The sequence below is a fragment of the Myodes glareolus genome, chromosome 7, assembly GCF_982192425.1.
Source record: "Myodes glareolus chromosome 7, mMyoGla1.1, whole genome shotgun sequence".
NCBI classification, from domain to species: domain Eukaryota; kingdom Metazoa; phylum Chordata; class Mammalia; order Rodentia; family Cricetidae; genus Myodes; species Myodes glareolus.
The window spans coordinates 65,222,766-65,238,234 of record NC_142032.1 but is presented as its reverse complement, the minus strand read 5'-3'; the positions used below and the strand labels follow the sequence as shown (position 1 = coordinate 65,238,234).

General features: G+C 46.2%; 1 protein-coding gene across 13 annotated transcripts in view; it reads left to right on the top strand.

Moving 5' to 3' along the window:
- Jakmip3 (Janus kinase and microtubule interacting protein 3) overlaps positions 1-15,469 on the top strand; it is a 127,534-nt gene that overhangs the window by 33,306 nt on the left and 78,759 nt on the right. The gene's annotated exons all lie outside the window — the stretch shown is intronic.

Sequence of the window (15,469 nt, the reverse complement as noted above, 5' to 3'; positions counted from 1 at the left end):
AGCTGTACCAGTTTGCACTCCCACCAGCAATGGAAGAGTGTTCCCCTTCCCCCATCCTCTCCAGCATAAGCTGTCATCAGTGTTTTGATCTTGACCATTCTGACAGATCTAAGACGGAATCTCATTGTTTTGATTTAGCAGGATCTTTCTATGTAGCCCTGGCTACCCAAGAACTTGCTATATAGTCCCAGACTGGCCTTAAACTCAGAGATCTAGTTGTCTCTGCCTCCTGAGTGCTAGTATTAAAGACATGGCCACCACACCCAGACCAAGGAAGCTTTATCCTCAGCCCGTTCTTGATTTTTAAAAAGGTTTCTTGGTTTGTCTGTTTGTTCGTGTGCAAGCGTCTGTATGGACAGATGTCACACATGCGTGTGCACCCACAGGGGCCAGAAGAGATTGTTGTAGCCCTGGATCTCGGGTTACAGGCGGTGTTGAGCTTTCCAGCATGGGTTCTAGGAACTAAACTCCAGCCCTCGGACAGCGCAGCAAGTGTCTTTCACTGATGACCCCATCTCTCCAGCCGCCTTTTCTTGAATTCTAAAATCAATTTTACTTCTCGTTTTTGTAAATTATCTCATCTGGTATGACATCTAGTAAAGTCTTTCTCTTTTTCTTTTTTTTTCACAGCCCGTTAACTTAACTTAAAATGCAGACACTTCCCACAGCATTCTTGCAAAGAGACCCCCACTGTTATCGGTCTCCTAATTGCACTGCGTGTCTATAATAAAGATCCATGGTGTGGAAGCTATCGATCTTTCCCGTGTGGATCCCTTTCATCCGTTTAAGCCTGGAAAGCCTCTTCTCTCCAGAGCTTTGATGAATGTTCCCTCTCACTTGGCCCCAGTACCTTTCATGCTTTTGATATTTTTTTTCTCCCACCCTCAATTCTCTTTAATCCACTTAGAGTTTTGCAGTGGAAAAATAATATCCATGAGGTGGCTTTCCCCTCCCACCAACCAGCCAGCCCTCTCAGTGCTATGGACAATGTTCTGTACTTGCTCATTGCCTTACTTGGGTTGCTGGTCCCAGCCTGCTCTGTCATCCTCTCTATCCCGTGTGCACCTGCAACCTTGTCTGTGACCAACTGCTACCCTGCTACCTGAGGAACTGGAAATCGGGCTGTGTTTGCAGATGCCTCTGGGCAATGTGTGGTGCCACCTGCAGGGGACGATCGCAGCAACACAACCCCGCTTCTGTCACTAAGGCCTGCGCTCATTTCCTATTGAAATTGTGAACAGTTGCCGTGTGCACACTTCCAGTTTAAAACAAAACAGTTGTGTTGGTTAGAACCCCAAAGCCAGCAGGTCAGGGTGGGCTAAGGCACAGGGCTGGAGAGCTGCTCTCCTGGAGGCTCTGCGTCTCTTCCCTGGCTCCTTTAGGGGAGGAGCTCCTGCCTGTAGCGGGATGGATGTCCAGATCTCGTTTGTCTGTGGTTGTAGGTTTGAAAGATTATTTATTTAAACACACATGCCAATAGTTAACTGTGTGCTTCCCAAGATAGAATCTGATAGGTTTGACTATTTATGTACAAACAAAAGTAGAGATGGTGACATGGGACACCAATTCATACCACTTCTTAAGCTTTTAACTCTCAATATAGATATGAGATAGAACTTATCATCCTTGTTCACAATCACACAAGTTAGTACGTTTAATAGATTCATGTTTTCTGTGCAACAGATCTCCAGAGCTTTTTCATCTTGGGAAACTGAAACGTCTCCATTAATCAATTTTTTGTCTCCCTGGCAAGTCCTGTAATTCTAACTTTCTCTCTCTCTCACCCCCAGTGAGTAGATTCCCACGCAGTGTCTTTTTGTGGTGGCTTATTTCATTCAGCACAATGTCTTCATTGCTATGCCCTAGCAGGTGCTCCCATTTCCTTCCCTTCTAGGGTTGAGTAACTGTTACGATATGGATGAGAAATATCCCTCATGGGCTCAGTACTGATTTGGAGGCTCGTGGAAGGAGTGTAAAGCAGAATCTTGCAGCAGGCAGTGGGTCAGTGGGAGTGGGCTTTGAGACTTCATTGCTCAGCCCTACTTCCTGTCCTCTTTCCTGTTTCCTGGCTGTTTACACCATGTGACCAACCACATTATACTGCACTTCTGCCTGCAGACCTTTCGGTGAGGCACTGTATCTCTTCCTAAGCATGAACCAGAAGAAACCTGTTCTGTAGTTGCTTTTGTTGTGACACCAATAAGAGTGACAAATGTGGTGACATTCCTGCTCCCCTGTGAACTACATCGGCTCGTCTGTAGATGGGCTCCCGGGCTGTCACCTCTGGGCTGGTATGAGTAATGCCGCTATAAACGACGGTGTGCGACTCTCTCTTTAAGATCCTATTTTCAGTTCTCCCGAGTTGTGTGCCCAGGAGTGGAATTTCCGGGGCCCACAGCAATTCTCTATTTTTAATTTTGTAGGAACCGCCAGCCCGCACTCCACAGCAGCCACACCACTTTACGTGTCATCGGTAATGCACGAGGTGCCAATTCCCCGCATCTGCCCCAGCACTGATTTGTTTTTCCCAGCAGTCGTCCTAGTTAGTGTCAGGTGGCATTTCTTAGGGGTTGCTTACTTTCCTGACAATTAGTGATGCTGAGCACCTTCCATGTGTTTGACTGCTGATTATCTTCCTTAGAGGACTATCTGTTCAAATTCTTTACCACTCAAGTCATATATGTGCTTTCTCGTTGTGCACACAGGAACCACCTGTGTGCTGTGAATATAAACCTCACAAGGTCCATGTTCTGTCAGTGTTCTCTCCCCTCCTGTGGGCATGGAAGGTTTGGCTCCAGTACACTTTGTCTTATTTTCTCTGCTTTGGTGTCAGAGAAGTAATCACTAACTCCAAATGTCAGGAGGGATTTGCCCTGTGTTACATCTTCGAAGCCAGCGATTCTCAACCTTCTTACCGCTAGGATTCTTTAATATAATGCTTCATGTTGTGGTGACCCCCCCCAACCATAAAGTTATTTTTATTGCTACTTCATAACTACAATTTTGATACCGTTATGAATCATAATATAAGTATCTGTATTTTCCAATGGTCTTAGGGCAACACCTGTGAGAGGGTCGTTTGATCCCAAAGCGGTTCTGACCCACAGGTTGAGAACGGCTGGTCTAAGAGCTTTGTGGTTTTATCTCAAAGACTCATCCGCTGTCAGTTAGTTGTTGTATGTGATGGAAGCCAGGGTCTAGCCAGCTGTGCTGTGGTGCATACAGGTCTGCAGTTCCCTCAGCACCGTGGTCTGGGACGTCTGTCCAGCCTCCCCTGAGTAAGCGCCCTTGTCAAAATGCCTTACTCATGCAGCCTACAAAGAAGCTAGTGCAGATCAGAGTCTGTGTGTGAGCCCACACGCTGGAGGCTTTCCTTCTAGGGTTCATTCTGTTGCATGTATATTTAGCCATATACTACTCAGTTCTGTCTTTTTATTTTAAATATTATGTGTGTGTGCATATGTGTGTGTATGAACCGTGTGTGTGTGTGTGTGTGTGTGTGTGTGTGTGTGTGAACCGTGTGTGTGTACCAATGTGCACATGGGTGCATGTGTAGAAGCCAGAAGACAACTTCTTTTTTGGCGGGGGATGGGGTTAGGTTTCCCCTCCACTTTGTTTTGAAGCACAGTCTGTCTTGCCTTTGCTTCTGTGCAGGGCACTCCAGATCCCCCGTCCCATGATTCTCCTGTCTCCCATCTTACTCCTGGGTTTAGAAATGCATGCCATTGCAGCTAGACTTTTTCTTGTGTTCTGGGGAATCAAACTGAGATTGTTAGGCTTGGATAACCAGCGTCTTTATCAGATGAGCTGTTCTTATTAGACTTGCCACCCAATTTTTTTTTGTGTTTTGTTTTTTGTTTTTCGAGACAGGGTTTCTCTGTAGCTTTGGAGCCTGTCCTGGAACTAGCTCTTGTGTAGACCAGGCTGGCCTCAAACACACAGAGATCCACCTGCCTCTGCCTCCCGAGTGCTGGGACTAAGGGCGTGTGCCACCACTGCTCGACTGCCGCCCAATTTTTATTCCAAGACTTGGTAATAGGTTTGAAGACCCTCCTCCTTTGCTCTGTGCAATCTAGAGTCATGGGCTGGTACTTGGTTTAGGGACACCTCCTCGGGTCCAGCAAGTAGTTCTTACTATATCCTGACCCTGTGTGGAAGATGCTTGCTCTTTAGGACTCGTATAGTTAGGTAGAGCCACCTGATATCTAGGTCCTTAGTAATATGTGTAAGACTGCTGTGTGGTATACACAATTACAGGTCTCTCCAGAACTGCGGACAATATTGAGACATCATTATTCTGCCCAAACACACAGAGAATCCCCAGGATGTTTGCTGGGTGTCCAAACCTAGCCATTCACTCTCTGTCCTAAACTAGTGGATTCTCTCCTGCTGAGAGAAGAACCGTGTGCCTGAGAAATTTTATATTTAAGACAAACGCTTTATCTAAATGGGTGTACTGTCGATTTTCTCATGGCTGTGGTAAAATACCTGGCGGAAGTACTACTGTAAGGGAAGGGTTTATGTTGGCTTACGGTTTGAGGAAATGCAGTTTCATGGCAGAGAAGGTGTGACAGAGGGTATCCGCCCATATATGACTGATGTGACAATCGTGTAACCTGCTCCCATCTGGGCTGCTGAGCAGGAAAAGCAGAGACCTCAGGTCACAACAAGGTAGTCGTAACCCTCAAGTTCTACCCCTGTGATTGCCTTAAATCCACCAGCTAGACCCATTACACAAAATATTCCACAACCCTCAAAACATTACCACCAGTTGGGAACTAAGTATTCAAACACATGAGCTTGTGTGGGCCATTTCATATTCAAACCAACTTACTGGGCGTGAGGCTGCATGCCTGGAATCCCAGCATTCGGGAGACTGAGACAGACAGATTGCATGTTCAAAACCAGCCTGGACTGCACAGTGAGATCCTGGTCAGCCAAGGTGCATAGCAGAACCCTGTCTCAAGCAAAACAGAACTAAACATATCTAAAATAAATTGTTCCCATAAGAAAAAAAAATTCAGGGAACTATGGGAATTGTTCCCATAGATAAAAAGGCAGTGGCTTTGATTGCTAATAATAGTGATAATTTTATATAAAAACTCACTAATAAAGGCATTTCTATAAGTATAGTTTTATTGACAACTAAATGACATGTACTAATTAATAAAAATAGATAAAATCAAACTTGAGAGGTGTGCAGTGAACTTGGCAAACACAAGCCCACACCAATGAAGGAAGTACAAGGGTTTCGAGGGGATTGTGGGGTTTCTTATTCCTGCCAGAGGTCAATAACAACAGTGCTTCCGGGCCAATGGACCCATCTCTGAAGCAGCCAGTCTCTTTGGACTGTGCATTCCAGGAATTAATCTCTGATGTGGGATGCTAGTTATTAGGAAGTTGTCAGACCAGTGGCAGCCCGAGTGGTGTCCACACCTGTACTTCCTCAACCAAACCTGCCGTACAGGTACAAAGACGCCCATGTGGGAGGAAGTATCCTCAGCTGGGTGTTTAGAGGCATGCCAAACAAGGCCCTTGTTTCCTAGAGAGCAAGTTCGTTTTTTCTTTTTTCTAAGATTTATTTATTTATTATGTATACAGTGTTCTGCCTGCTTGTATGCCTGCAGGCCAGAAGAGGGCACCAGAACACACTGTAGATGGTTTCGAGCCACCAGGTAGTTGCTGGGAATTAAACTCAGGACCGCTGGAAGAGCAGCCAGTGATCTTAGCCTCTGAGCTGTTGGGGACTGCAGACCACCAGACTCTGGATTTCCTGTAAACAACTTGTTTTTCTCTGCTCTGAGAACAAAACCCTGATGGCACGGGAGTGATTTGTGATGCACCTGCAGCTGAAAGATCCCGAGAGCTGGGGTGTGGCCAGAGCACTATATATGCTGCCCCTGAACACAATAAAGGAGGCATTCTTGTGCCAAGGATGACCCACGTCCCCATAGCTGTGTGTGTGTTTTTAAATCTCCAGCCTAGTTCCTGGCTCGCGTCCCATCCCATAGTGCAGGCGCTACACTAAGCCATCTCTCCAGCCCCCTCTTTTTCATTTTCAAGACATGATTTCTCTGTGTAACAGTCCTGGCTGTCCTGGAACTCTCTTTGTACACCAGGCTGTCCTCGAACTCACAGAGATCCACCTGCCTCTGCCTTCCAAGTGACTGGGATTAAAGACATGAGCCACCACACCTGGATGTGCTAGATATCAATTTCAAGGGTAAAAGTTTGAGATTCGGGGCTAGAGAGATGACTCAGTGGTAAGAAGACCCCAGTTTGGTTCCAATCATTTACGTCAGGTGGCTCTCAGCCATCTATAACTCTAGTTACCCCCTTTCTTTTTGCCTCTTTTGGACACCTGCACACACATGACAGGTACACATACACTTAAAAGTAATATATGTATATATTTGTATAAAAGTACATATATATAAGTATATATTGTGTATATATATGTATATACATGTATACACACACACACACACACACTTCCCAGCTTGAGTGTTTTCTTTGACTCTGGCTGCTTCATGATTTTAAATATATGTCAACAGTTCTTCATGTAGCCTCACCAGTAGGTACAACCTTTCACTGAAGCAGAGGCCATAGATCACAGGGCATCACATCATCCTCAACAAAGATGGAGTAGGATAGGGCACAGGGCATCACATCACCCTCAACAAAGATGGAGTAGGATAGGGCACAGGGCATCATATCACCCTCAACAAAGATGGAGTAGGATAGGGCACAGGGCATCACATCACCCTCAACAAAGATGGAGTAGGATAGGGCACAGGGCATCATATCACCCTCAACAAAGATGGAGTAGGATAGGGCACAGGGCATCACATCATCCTCAACAAAGGTGGAGTAGGGCAAGGTGACACATGCCAGATACTTGTTTTGGGGTAATAAAATATAAAATATCAACCAGATGGTGGTACACACCTTTAATCCCAGCACTTGGGAAGCAGGGACAGGCAGATATCTGAGTTCAAGGCCATCCTAGTCTACAAGAACTAGTTCCAGGACAGACATCAAAACAACACAGAGAAACACTGCTTGAAAAACAAACAAACCAAACAAAATAAAAACAAAACCAAAAAAATATAAAATCTCTCTTGAATGGTTAGAGCCTCATCTAGACCCAGTAAAACTTCAGGAGAGGTAGGAAGAATTGATGTAACTTCAGATAGAAGTCTCCAGGAACGAGGAAGTGTGGGCTTGCCTTTATCCACACATCTGCCCATCCCTGTTCACCTCATCTCGGTTTCTCTCTTCACTTACTCAGACTGGCTGCTGTTTGTTCAGCATAGCCGGGATATGAGAAGAAAGGCCCTGAGTGCCCATTTGCCCAGCCATCTCCGTAAGTTAGTTAGGGCCATGGTGCTCTGGTTCATGGTGGCTGTGGCTTTCAGTCTGGATGGTGGAGTCCCTTTCTTACCCAAGACCTTCTGAAGGTCCTGAGCTGAGTGGAATCCTGGTCTGTTATTCTAAAACATTTCATAATGTCCAGGTTTGTTGCAGGCTTTCTTTTGGGCCACCAACCAGCTCTCAAATCATGACACAGAGACTTACTATTAATTATGAATGCTTGCCCTTAGCTTGTGCTTGTCCCACTAGCTCTTATAACTTAAATTAACTTGTTTCTCTTCATCTACGTTTTGCCTTGGGGCTTTTTACTTTTCTTTTATTCTGTATGCCCTATTCCATGTCTGGCTGACTGGTGGCTGCCTGGCTGCCTGGCCCTGGGCATCTCCTCCCTTGTTCTCTCTTTTTCTTTCTCCTCCCACTCTCTCGTTCTCTCCAGCCTGGATTCCTCCTCCTCCTTATTCTCTCTGCCTGCTAGTCCCGCCTATCCCTCTACTGCTTAGCTATTGACCGTTCAGCTTTTTATTAGATCAATCAGGTGCCTTAGGCAGGCAAGGTAAAACAGCAAACCATCTTTATATAATTAAACAAATGCAACCTAAACCAGTGTAACACATCTTTGCCTAGTTAAAAATGCAGCATAAACAAATGTAACACACCTTTACACAGTTAAATATTCTGCAACATAAACAAATGTAACACATCTTTACATAGTTAAAGTAATATTCCACAACATGTGTTCATTGCATAAAACAACTGTAGCCGCCCATTTTCCTCTTCATTTATTTTGCCTGTGCACCTGCATCCATGTGCTGTGGCACATATGTGGATGACATAGGACAACTTGTGAAAGTTTGTGCTCTCCTTCTGCCAACTGGGTCTCCAGGATCACACTTGGGTCATCAGGCTTGGTGGTAATAATTTACCTGCTAAAAAATGTTGTACATTTATTTATTTATTTATTGTGGTGTGTGTGTGTGTGTGTGTGTGTGTGTGTGTGTGTGTGTTCATGCACGTGCGTGCCTGTGCATGCATGTGCACGTGTCATGGTGTGCATGTGGCAGTCAGAAGACAACTTGTAGGAATCAGTTCTCTCCCCTACCATGTTGGTCGAGAGGATTAAGTTCAAGTTGCTAGACTCAGCAACAAGTGTCTATATGCTGCTTTTATAAACGTTAATTTTGCTGGTTTCTATGGCATAGTGGTTAGCAAATTTGTCTTACATTTAATTTCTTTGTGTGCATGTGAAGGTCAGAGAACAGCTTGCAGAGCTGGGGTTTTTCTTCTGCCAGGGGAGTTCTAAGAATGGACCTCAGCTTGTGAGGCTTGGCAGCACGTGACTTTATGTGCCATCTTGCCAGCTCCATTGCTGCTAATCCTTATGTCCCGAATAAAGTAACTCGACCAATTAGAACTATTAGGGAATATTACTTTAAGATGTATTACTTTTGTTGATGCTGCATTTGTTTAACTCTCTGAAGCGGTGATTCTTTCCCTGTCTAAACCGCCTGATGGGCCTAATAAAGAGCGGAACGGCCAATAGCAAGGCAGGAGCAAGGATGGGTGGGGCTGGCAGGCAGAGTATAAATACAAGGAGAACTCTGAGAGGAAGAGAATAAGGAGCAAGAGAGCAAGGAGAGGAGGACATCAGAGGTCAGCCACCCAGCCACCCAGCCACCCAGCCACCCAGCCACCCAGCTATACAGCAAGCCACAGAGAAAGAAGCAAAGAAAGGTATCCAGAGAAAGATAAAAGCCCAGAGGCAAAGGGTAGTCAGGTTAGTTTAGGTTAAGAAAAGCTGGCAAGAAACAAGCCAAGCTAAGGCCAGGAATTCATAACTAAGAATAAGTATCCGTGTGTGATTTATTTGGGAGCTGGGTGGCAGCCCCCTCAAAGAGCCAAAAGAATAAAATGTCACACACTATGGAACTACGCAGCTTGCAGCTTTGCAGCACACCCTGAAGATGACTCTTCCCTGGGATCCCAGGGGGGCTCTGCTTCTTCACACTGGATGGTGGGCTCTGTGACCATTAATATCTGCCTTCCACTTTGGGAAGAGCACCGGAGAATTTTAAATCATACCTACTGTGTAAATAAAATACTGGTAAGTGTAAGCCCAAGATCTCTTTCTTTGATTAAAAAGCTACAGCAGGACCGTGTATCTGGGAAGATGCAGCCAAAATGTGTGTTTTCCCTTCTGTTAGTACAGTCTTTGGGCTGTAAAATCAGTACAAGAAAACCCCGAAGCAGGACAGAGGGAGCTGACTAGGGTCCTGGGAACCCCAAGAACTCATAGCAGGGAACTCCCGATTTTCCTTTTGCCTCAAAGATTCCAGAGGGGGAGTTGAAGAGGCCATCAATTAATGGATAGACTATAGCCGAGGGGGAACAGCAGGCGCTCTCTACCAAGGGAGCAGGGAAGGGCAGCCTATAACAGATTTCTCACTGGGTGTGCTGCTGCCAAGTAAGCTGTGTAAACACACCTGAGTTGTTAGAGAAATTCAAATGATAACTGTAATGCAACTTTACCTACCAAAGTGGCTATAAAAGGAAAAGAAAAAAGATGACAATCTCAATTCCTCAATTGAGGTTCCCTCTTCTCAGATGACTCTGCTTTGTGTCAAGTGACAAAAACTGACCAGCACAAAAACGATTTCAAACTAAAAACTTGACCCTGTCAATCATAACCTTGTAGTGGGCGTGGCTTGTCTGGCTGGGTTGTGAGTGCCTCACAGAGACCCCAGACAGGAGCTAAAGCTTTTTCTTATTGGAAGGGTTCTTTTCGTCTCTCCTCCCATTCCCACCTTGTTTTCTACAATCTTGATTTCTCCCAGGAGTCTATAAATGATCAATATATATATAAATATAAACAATCAAAGAAACCAACAAGTGATTTCTTTGTATTGTGGTTGGAAATGAGGCCACAACCCAAACCTTGGCTAATTCTTTCAGCCGGTACGCTGACAGCCGTCACGCCTGTTTCCAAGGGCTGCTGTCAGCTCGTCATGCAAAGCACGCTTTCACACGTTCCATCGCACCTGCAGCTAGCTGGCTCATCGACTGTCACAGCTGAAGGACAACATGTCAGGAGAAGTCCGTCAACTTCCTGATGGCTTTGACAGTCCTCAAACAGAGTATTTTGTTGTTCTTGTCAAGCTGGCGATACGTTACATCCTGTAAATTTGTGGAATGACAACGTAGCACAGTAGCGTTCGTGAAGTTGAATGCAGGACAGAAGGGACGAGGGAGGTTACTCAGAAGAATCGTGACTTGGTGTCCAGTCTTGTAGACCAAAGAGGAAGTTTCTTCAACCACCCATAGGCCTGGTTGGTGGCAGATTAGGCAGGTGCCTAGCTGTGTTCTCTGTCCTAGGAGGCTGAAGGAAGTTAAAGCCATGCTGCTTTGAGTCAATGGCTTTAGAGATAAACCTCACTTTGGTGACTGGCTTATATATTGCCACTTGTCGGGGCTTTTGGATGCTGAGCAGCTGCATACACAGAGGTCAGGCTGCCCAGCTGGGCTCCCCTCAGTGCCAGAAGCCAATGCAGAATTTCTAAGAGAAGGCATGATCTTCCCAGTTACTCAGCTATGGACTCTTCTCATTCCAAACATAGGGCAAAGGGCAGGTGTGGGGATTTAGAGGCTTGAGCCTGGTGCTAGGTCTGGCCCTGGTGCTGTCCTGTCAGACCACAGTGGTGGACGTGCTGCCCTGGAGCCATTCCTGTACCTGGCCAGCCTAGGGGGCTGCCACAGAGTGACCACATGGCTCTGGGCACCATGCTTTTAGTCAAAGGCTCTCTCTTGGATTAACAATGGCTGCAGTCAGCAGAGCTGGGGAAAACTGGACACTGGGATTCAGCGCGTCTAGTCAGACCTCAGCTTTGCTCTACGCGGCTGTTCACTCTCCTATGCCTTCCACCAGTCCTGCTCCCTCAGCACCTGGCTCCCCATCAGTGTTCAGTGCTAGTCCGTGTTCCAGAGGTCCACCTCTTCCAACAGTCCCCTTTGCTAGCCTCCACTCGGGAAACTCCCTGTTCCATCTGCGGAAGGTTCTCCCTCTGGCTACCAGGTTGGATCCTCATCTCTGGTCACCAGCATTGATTCGCCCCTCTGAGTGACGGTTCTGTTTACAGGACTTCAGCTGTGGTTGAGTGTAACATGAGGGGCCGGCTTGTTGGGGTTTCTTGTCCTGCCCGGTACCCCATAGCCGGCAAGTCCCAAAGAAAATTACACACAAGACTCCATAATATTATAAACTGATTGGTCCATTAGGTCAGGCTACTTATTAGCTCTTATAACTTATGCTACCCCATTATCCTTATCTCCGTTAGCACATGGCTCAGTACCTTTTCCAGCGGGGCAGCTTACATCTTTCCTCTCCGGTGGTCTGGGCAGAACTGGCAGAGGAGCTTCCTAGAATACTCCCAGTCTCTTTGCTCCACCTCTACTTCCTGTCTGGCTTTCCTGCTATACGCTATACTGCCTGCCTGGCCAATCAGCGTTTTATTAAAATATGATTGACAGAATACAGATAATTCTCCTGCACCAGTTGAGGTGTATCTATTTGACTCCTGTGGGCCTCACCTGGTCTGTAACCCTGGAGGAAACTCAGGTGTGGATTCTGCTGCCCTCCCCATTCCCTCTATGGGCAGCAGGGCCTGCATCCTGTGTGCGTCCTGCTTAACAAGGGAATGCTGGTTCTGCGGCCCGTGGCTCTTTTCTCTCTCCTCCTGGTTGCTCTCTCAGATCCTAAATTTGGTGGACCTTTGTCACCTGCCTCCCTCAACGTCACTTTAGGTTTCCATGGAAATGAATTGTCAGAGTCATACTCTCTTCCCCATAAACAAGTTAATCAGAAAATCCAAGCCTGCTTTTTAATAAAAACATCCTTTTAACTTCTATTGATTCTTTGTGGATTTCACATCATGCATTCCGATCCCACTTATCTTCCCGTTCCCTCGCATCTGCCCTTGCAGTCTCCACCCCCCAAAAAATAAAATTTAAAAGAAAAAACAAAAAGCACAACAACAGAAAACAAAGGAGAGAAGAAATCTCATCATGGAAGCTGTAGTGTGGCCGGCTGAATCACACAGCTTACCCTCTGGTCCATTCATTATCTTACAATTGTTCGTTGCCATGAGTCATTGGTCTGGCTCAAGGCCTCTGGTCAAATCTGTTTTAAAGACTGTAAGGCTATGTGTCACAGTCCAGACAGCATGAATTACGGGGCAGACCAGGAAGGGCACAGTGTTCCAAACAGAGCTGGTTGTTGAAGACCTCTCCATGTTCTTTAGGTCACACAGTGACATCAAAGCACTAAACATTAAACACGCGGGCAAGTAGGGACGTGGGGGGGGGTAGCCTTCCCAGATAGACCTCCAGTGAGCACTCTGTGGTTTACAGTGGTGATTAACCCACCCCAGGGGTGCATTCATCAACCATAAAGCTGCCTGCTGTGTCTCATCCCAGAGAGACTGGCAGAGGTCAGCCCAACCCTTCTACCCTGGTCTTGGGAAGAAAATTTATTACTTCCTTGGATACCCCAAAATAAAAAATTATATATGGAGCTATTAATTTAATGACTTCACCAAAGAAAGCATGAAAAAATCAGTTCTGCTCAGTGCTGACAGCAAAGCAGTACTTGCCTGGGAGCTGAGAAGCCCTGGAATAGAGCCCAGGCTTTCCTTCAGACCCTGGGGAGAATGTCTAGGGCTCTTTAGTTCACTAATGGTCAAACACACTTTAGCAAACATTTAAGATACTCAGCATATTGTTTTAAAGATTTGTTTTTATTATATGTGTATGGGTATTTTTCTGCATATTTCTGTATGTGACGGTTGCGTATGCTGCCTGCGGAAGCCAGATGAGGGCTTTGGATCCCCTGAAACTGGAGTTACAGATGGCTGTGAGCTGACATTTCAGAGCTGGGACTTGAACCTGGTTCCTCTTGAAAAACTGCCAGTGCTTTTAAACCCCAGTCACCCCCTATCTCCATAATCTATAATTTTGTGCTAATTCTGCTACAAACAGAACAAGTTACAGATGCTTAACCAGAGCCACTTGAAGTGACTGTCCCTGCTCTGTATCCTCCTGCATTGAGTGCATATTTTAGGACTGCTTAGCTCCTGTGACTCCCCTCTTCACCCTCCTGCATTTGTGGCTGGGACTGAGCTGACAGGAAGCTAAGGACATCCTTAGTCTCCAGGTTTCTGCATTTCTGGGTTCCATCCTATGGAAGCCCTTGCTCTATCGTAGCCTGCTGCTGACTTCTGCCCCCCAGTGCTACTTTAGGCAGGCAGAGTTAGGCAGAGCTCGCCCAGTGGTGGCTCAAGATGGCCCTTCTCAGACTACATGGGCCTGCACTGTCTCATCAGCATAGCAACCTGCGCTGTGTGCACCGGGCTTCTGGAAACAACCCTGGCACATGTCCCGTGTGTCTTCCTTGCTCCCTCTTGAAGTTGGTTACCTCTGTGTGTGTGTGTGTGTGAGAGAGAGAGACGAGTGACGTGGCTTTATCAAGGCAAGGTCTATAGATTACTTTTCTTTTTCTGTTTTGTTTGTTTGTTTGTTTGTTTGAAACAGGGACTCACCATGTAGTCTTGGCTGTCCTAATGCTTGATCTGTAAACCAAGCTGGTCTTAAACCTAGAGAGATCTGCTTGCTTCTGCCTTCTGAATGCTGGGATTAAAGGTGTGCAATATCACACCTACAGAAATTGGTTTCATTTTGTTTGCTGTTTGTTTAGTTGGTTTTGTTTTTTGTTTCTATTTTTTGAAGACAGGGTTTCTCTGTGTAACAGTTCTGGCTGTCCTAGAACTCACTTTGTAGGCCAGGCTGGCCTTGAACTCACATAGCTCCCTGCTTCTGCCTCCTGAGTTCTGGGATTAAAGGTATGCACCACCATCACTGCCCGGCAAGGAGTTTTATCTTAAAATAAGCTTTAAAAAGCTCCTGAAGAAACTAGGCAAATGTCAGTGCCTTGGCATGGCCATGGTGGTCCTGCAGAGGCCCTGAACCTTGCTGGTGGCTGATGAGGTAATGGGTGGAGCAATGGGTGGAGGGAGGGGGATAAATTAAAGCAGGAATCTTATGTAATGGTTCTGGGCTGTCTGATACTCTTGGCTGGAAGCTGGTACAGAATTGCCCTGCTGGGATGTGAGCAGGATGGGCAACAGGCTTTGCAGGGTATGGAGGCCCAGAAGCTGGAGAAAAGACTCTACCTTGCTCACAGAGGTTAGTGAAGCAACGTTAGGGCCCCTGGCTCCAACAGTTCTCAACCTGTGGGTTGTGATCCCACTGAGGGAGGAACAGTTGTTTCACGGGGGACACATAATCAGATATTGTGCATGTCAGAATTTACATTACAATTCATAAGAGTAACAAAATTACAGTTATGCAGTAGCAAGGAAATAATTTTATAGTTGGGGGTCACCACAACATGAGGAACTGTATTTAAGGGTCACTGTATTATAAGGTTGAGATCTAGACCACTGATCTAGACCAGGCCTGGGGAGTCCTTGCCAGATCGTGAGTGAGTTCACCATCCATGATAGCTCCCTAACCCAGACTTTCTGGATACTTGAATGCAACCAGCCATTTTGCTCAGTCCCTTTTATAAGCTGCTGGTGTTTCTAACCAATGGTTCAAACAGTAAACTTGAGCCCATTTAAGAGACCAGTCTAGGTGGCTCCCAGACCCTAGACATGGGTGATGGACAGGCAACTGGGAGGAGTCACAGCTAGTTGCATAGCAACAGGGAGTTCACACCCAAGGTCTCCATTCCCAGGAGGGAAGGGCAGCAGGCAGCTACCTAGGCCTAAACTGGAATCTAGTGCTCCAGGAAACTCAGCCAGGGTTTGTGGGTTCTTCCTTGGTGAGCTGGTACCGTACTTCTACATGGAAGTTCAAATACTCATTGAGGTCTGTGTGCCCCCTTTCCTTCATTTCCATCTCCTCCTCTCCCCTCCTCTTCACTCCCCACCCCGGAACCCCTGTGTTTCCTGGATGAAGTTTGTGTATCCCTGGGATGACCCTGAGTTGCGGCCACTACTCCATCTATTTTTGCTTTGTTTTTGTTTTATGTACTTTGGTGTTTGCT